Genomic DNA, 6,832 nt, shown 5'->3' on the forward strand with positions numbered 1-6,832 from the left:
CTAATCTGCCACTTGAAATGTAGGAAGGGTATGTCAATTTCAAGGTGTTATTTACTAATCTAATTATTATTGGATATGCATAAAAATTGTATGGTGGGTTGCTGGATAATTGTAGATTATTTTACGACTATAAAATTAAAATTCTGACCCAAAAAAATTTTTTTGAAGGGAAATAAAATCGAAAAAAAAAAATGTAAAACAATATAATATTTTAGCTAAACAAATTTGATGATATTCAATCAAAAAAAAAAGTAAACAAAATTTTCCGACAAATAAACATCTAGAGGAATCATTACTCTGTGATAGTTCCTTAGTACGTAGTAATTTTGAAAGAATTGGGAAAAAACGAAAAAATGGCAATCACCGAAAAATCGAACACATACCTATATATACGCCATATCTGGCTAAAAAAAAGATAGGCATGGGTAGCCAGATCATCTAGAAACACTTTCCAACACTATAAAAATATAAGTTTTGCGACACTACTTGCCAATTCCTTACGGTAACATGACTAAGCAAAAAAATGCAAAACAAATAAAAAGGGGCACTCGCGGAAAAATGGCTAACATTCTAATATACGGCATTTCAGAAAAAAAAAAAATTCAGCCACGTGCTAGGCAAACCATCAAGGCACATTTTCCGACAAATAAACATCTAAATGAATCATTACTCTGTGATAGTTCCTTAGTACGTAGTAATTTTGAAAGAAATGGGAAAAAACGAAAAAATGGCAATCACAGGAAAATCGAACACATACCTATATATACGCCATATCTGGCTAAAAAAAAAAGATAGGCATGTGTAGCCAGATCATCTAGAAACACTTTCCAACACTATAAAATTATAAGTTTTGCGACACTACTTGCCAATTCCTTACGGTAACATGACTAAGCAAAAAAATGCAAAACAAATAAAAAGGGGCACTCGTGGAAAAATGGCCATTCTAATATACGGCATTTCAGAAAAAAAAAAAATTTCAGCCACGTGCTAGGCAAACCATCAAGGCACATTTTCCGACAAATAAACATATAAATGAATCATTACTCTGTGATAGTTCCTTAGTACGTAGTAATTTTGAAAGAAATGGGAAAAAACGAAAAAATGGCAATCACAGGAAAATCGAACACATACTTATATATACGCCATATCTGGCTAAAAAAAAAATAGGCATGGGTAGCCAGATCATCTAGAAACACTTTCCAACACTATAAAAATATAAGTTTTGCGACACTACTTGCCAATTCCTTACGGTAACATGACTAAGCAAAAAAATGCAAAACAAATAAAAAGGGGCACTCGCGGAAAAATGCCCAACATTCTAATATACGGCATCTCAGATAAAAAAAAAGACATGCACGTGTTAGCCCAACCATCAAGGCACACTTTCTAACACATAAACATAAAAAAAAAAATCAATAATATACGGCAATTCCTTACTACGTAGTAAATTTTTACAAATATTGAAAATAAACAGAAATTGGCAACCGCAGTTAAATACCCAATATACCAATAACTACGTCGTATCTGACAAAAACAAAATCACGCATGGGTAGCCAGATCATCTAGACACACTTTCCAACACTAAAAAAGCAAAAGTTTTACGACACTATTTCGCAATATCTTACGGAAAAATGACTTGGCAAAAAAATGAAAAAAAATGAAAAAGGGGCACTCGCGGTAAAATGCCCGACATTCTAATATACGGCATCTCAGATAAAAAAAAAAAGACATGCACGTGTTAGCCCAACCATCAAGGCACACTTTCTAACACATAAACATGAAAAAAAAATGAATAATATACGGCAATTCCTTACTACGTAGTAATTTTTACAAATATTGAAAAAAACAGAAATTGGTAACCGCAGTTAAATACCCAATATACCAATAACTACGTCGTATCTGACAAAAACAAAGTCATGCATGGGTAGCCAGATCATCTAGACACACTTTCCAACACTAAACAAGCAAAAGTTTTACGACACTATTTGGCAATATCTTACGGAAAAATGACTTGGCAAAAAAATGAAAAAAAATGAAAAAGGGGCACTCGCGGTAAAATGGTCCTCGTGGTGATGAACGACATTTTAACTAAAAAGAAAATCATGCACATGGTAGCCAAATAATCCACCAAGACTTTCCACAACTAATAACCTATACAAGTTGCACCATTCTACGACAATTTCATAATACGTAAAAACTTTGATAATTATGCAAACTACCTTAGAAGGGTAAACTCGGTCGCGCTCGACCCCGACGCGTCTCAGAAATCGGGGAAGGAGTACAGCTACAGCAATGCACATCTGGACACTACTAGAGCGTGTAGGGGAGACACCTCCTGCAGGTCGATCACCCACAAATTCAGTCACGAGGGTGAGTCATGTGAGAAAAACCTGTTTTTTTTTTATGCTCAGGGTCGCGAACGACCCACCGTACCTATCCAGGGTACATCTTTTCAACTAACTATAAACCATGTTAGAGCTTCCTGCCCCCTACAGGGAAGAGTCCTACTAGACTCTGGAAAAGTCTCGAAAACTACATATACCTATGTATGAATACCAGGCAAGCTAATATAGTGGTCTCGCCCTATATTAAGTAAAGCATAGTTTGTAAAGAATCACTGCGTCAATATGAAATATTGACCAGTTCTCCGCACAATACTTGTATTGGACAAAGGTTTTATATCCGCATAGGAGGAAAACCAATGCAACATAGCTTGCAAAAAGGAACAATTCTATTAGAATTATCCCAGATAAGGTACATAGAATGAATGCTCAATTATACCAATAAATTGACACAGGTGAAGGAGACGCAAGGTTCTCAAGAACCAGTTTATTGACGGGCAATAAATAGACAGGTTAACCACAATTATATATATATATATATATATATATATATATATATATATATATATATATATATATATATATATATATATATATATATATATATATATATATATATATATATATATATATATATATATATATATATATATATATATATATATATATATATATACACATAAGAAGAGGATAACCCAAAACTTTAAGCATAAGTATGATAGTAAACAGAACTTGTTTGTCTGAAAGAAAAAACCTTAAATGCCACTTTTAAGATACCGAGGTATCAAAGTCATAAAAGTCCGTATTACAGATCAATGACATTAGCGTCAGAAACGCTCGGCACACATGTCTGCACTTATGCTAAGTTCACCTTCGGATATGGAATAGTCTACATGGGCAACACAGTGCCCTCACTTAGTTTGTAGTACAGTATATAACTACATACTCACCCTGGAATTAATTGTCCCAATTAAGACCACTGTTCCTCGCAGAGTTAAACAGCAGGGTTAACACCGCGACCCACTGCTACCACAGATCTCTTTAGTTCCTCTACTTGCTTCGCATAGTGGCGAAAGAACACTCTGGAAGACTTCCAGCCAGTGTATGAACGGAGATGTTCAAAATCCATACAATTAAAGAAATTTAAGGATGAGGCAACTTTCCTCGGATCGTGACCTGCGGGTGTACTGTCAGGATCCGCTCTGCGAATAAAACATGTGATTTTCGCTCTGAGTTGATTCAGAGATAAATTTGAGCCTGATGTTTCTCCCCTGAATAGTTGACCACCCTTGAAGTCTGAAGTTCTATGAAGATAGACCTTTAGGCATTCTACTGGACAGAGAGATGCATCTTCTTTCATAGGGCAGATTCTCCAGGGACCCCACCTGTTGGTGGGTAACTCATTCTTGGCGAGAAACGTAGGATCCGGAAACAGGTTCAGTTCTCCCCCATCCAGGAACTGAACACGACCTGCCTCTCTCGAGAGGGCAACCAATCTTACTAACCCTGGCCCCGGTCGCGAGTGCAAATAGGAAAATAACTTTTTGTGTCAAATCCTTTGACGCACACTCTTCATTGCTCAATAGAGAAGCGAAATGAAGAACTTGTCTAAAGACCATGAAATGGGCTTTGGAGGTGCTGAAGGTCTGAGCCTAGCGCAGGCTTTCGGGACTTTATTAAAGATCTCGTTACCTAGGTCGACCTAGAAGGCATATAGAATGGGTCTGGTCAAAGCAGACTTACACGCTGAAATCATGTTAGCTGCCAATCCTTGACCATGGAGGTGGAAAAGAAAGATAAGCAGAAGTCTGTCAAGATCTCCTGCGGATTCTTCGCCTTGACAAAAGGCCACCCATTTTCTCCAAGATGACTCATATTGCCTTCTAGTAGATTTGCACTTATATTCCTCAAGAAAGTCTATGCTGGCTTTCGAAATCCCGAAACGCTTTCTCACCGCTAGGGAGAGAAAATCATGAGCTGCAGGGTCCGGGTTTTCTGTAATGAAGCGCAGACAGTTGACTTCTGGACTCGCTGGGTCAGAACTGGATCTGGTAGCGGTACAAACTTCAGCTACAGTTCCAATGCCGGGGGAACCACACGCTGTTCGGCCACTTGTGGGCCACTATTGCCGCTACCCCTTGAAGGATCTCAGTTTGTTGAGGACCCTCAACAGATGGTTGTGAGGAGGGAACAGATAAATCTTGGACCATCTGTCCCAGTCGAGGGACATTGCGTCCACTGCTTCCGCTAAGGGGTCCTCGTAAGGGGCACGTACAGGGGCAACTTCTTGTTGTCTTTCGTCGCAAAGAGGTCTATCTGCAGTTCTGGGACTTGATTCAGAATGAAAGAGAATGATCCTGCGTCTAAGGACCATTCCGACTCTATCGGTGTGAACCTGGATAGAGCGTCCGCCGTCACATCGCGGACTCCTTGAAGGTGAACTGCCGACAGGTACCACTTCTTCTTTTCCGCCAATCGGAAGATGGCCAACATCACCTGGTTGAGAGGTGGTGACCTCGATCCTTGTCGATTCAATTATCTCACAACTACCTCGCTCTCCATCACCAACCTTATGTGGATCGAGTGACGCGGGGAGACTTTGTTTAAGGTAAGGAGCACTGCCATAGCTTCTACAAAGTTTTATGTGAAAGGTCTTGAATAGCTTGGACCAAGTCCCCTGGACTTTTTTCCGATGAGAGTGACCTCCCCATCCCTCCTTCGAGGCGTCTGAGTGAATTGTCACCGACGGGGGAGGTGGCTGAAGAAGAACCGACTTCTTTAGATGTCTGGCTTGAGACCAAGGCCTGAGAAGAGTACTTAGCCACAGTGGCTGGTCTTCTCAGATCTTTTCGCGCGTTTGATGCATAACTTCTCCAAACTCCGATTGCATCCTTTAGCTGTGCTCTTAGCACTGGGTCTGTCACCGAAGCAAACTGGAGAGAGCCCAGTACCCTCTCCTGTTCGCATCTTGATATCCTTTCGGAATCTAGAAGTCTCTTGACAGAACCCGCTATCTCCTTCCTTTTCTTCGCCGGGATGGAGAAACATTGTGACAAAAGGTCCCAGTGGATTCCCAGCCACTGGAACTTTTGAGATGGAGAAAGTCGAGACTTTTTTCTGTTGATCTTGAAGCCTAAGTACTCTAGGAACTGGATCACTTGACTGGAAGCTTGCAAGCATTCTGTCTCGGATGCTGCCCACACCAACCAGTCGTCCAGGTAGGCTACTACCTGAATTCCCTTTAGGCGTAATTGTTTGAGAGCTACGCTCGCAAGCTTCGTAAAAATCCTTGGGGCTATGTTTAGCCCGAATGGCATGGTTCCGAAGGCGTATAGTCTTCGTTGTAGCCTGAACCCTAGGTAGGGGGAGAGTCGATGGCTGATTGGAATGTGCCAATAGGTGTCTGACAAGTCTATAGAGACGGAATATGCCCTCTTGGGCAGTAAGGTCCTTATGTGTTGCAGTGTTAGCATTTTGAATTTGCAATTCACTATGAACTTGTTGAGTGGCGACAAGTCCAGAATGACTCTGAGCTTTTCCGAGTCTTTCTTGGGAACACAAAACAGCCTCCCTTAGAAATTGATGGGCTTCACCCTTCGGATCACCTTTTTTCACCAACAGTTCTTGAACGTACTCCTCCATAACGGGGGTGGAGTGTTGGAAAAACCGAAGGCATGGGGGTGGAGTGCTGTACCAACTCCAGCCCAGTCCATTCTTGAGTAGGCTGTGGGCCCAGGGATCGAAGGTCCACCGATCCCGAGATTTCAGAAGTCTCCCTCCTACCGGTATCACCTCACTTGGACTGCCGTCCTGAGGTCTTGCCTTCCTGACCACGACCACCCCTGAATCCCCTTCCCCTTGAGGGGCGTCTAGACGAGCCTCTGGCTGCTCCTCTAGGATTTGCTCGAAAGGAAGTAGACTGCCCTTCGAACGCTGGGGTGAATGCCGTGGACTGTGTCGACACGGCCTGGGATACCCACTGAAAAGTGGTCGGGGTTTGTGCCACGATCTGGGGCACTGGGGGCAATGGCAATTGCAGTTGCTGTTGCTGTCTAACAGGCTTGGCTGGCCGAGACGGTAGCCTAGTCCTCATAGTCTTCCTCTATGGTTGAGGACCCTCAGCTGGGGAAGACTTTCTTTTGATAGACAGGCCCCACTTCTGGAGAAGGTTTCTATTCTCCAAGGCGGCCTTATCAACAACTTCTTTGACCAAGTCGGTAGGGAAAAGGTCTTTTCCCAAATGTTGGAGGAGATTAGTTTCCTTGGCTCGTGCCTCACCGTAGCCGAGGTGAACACGAACTCCTTACAAGCTCTCCTTGCCTTGACGAAGCCATAAAACGGATTTTGAGCGAAGCGAAAAATATATTTTTGGGTGAGATGGCCATGTCGTCCTGATGGAAGTTCCTATAGGGTAGCTTCCTTGGGTATATTACAACTACGGCGATATTCCCAGAGAATTTACCTTAAGGTACCAGAATTCTAACTCCTGG

The sequence above is a fragment of the Palaemon carinicauda genome, chromosome 13 (assembly GCF_036898095.1).
Source record: "Palaemon carinicauda isolate YSFRI2023 chromosome 13, ASM3689809v2, whole genome shotgun sequence".
Classification (NCBI taxonomy): Eukaryota; Metazoa; Arthropoda; class Malacostraca; order Decapoda; family Palaemonidae; genus Palaemon; species Palaemon carinicauda.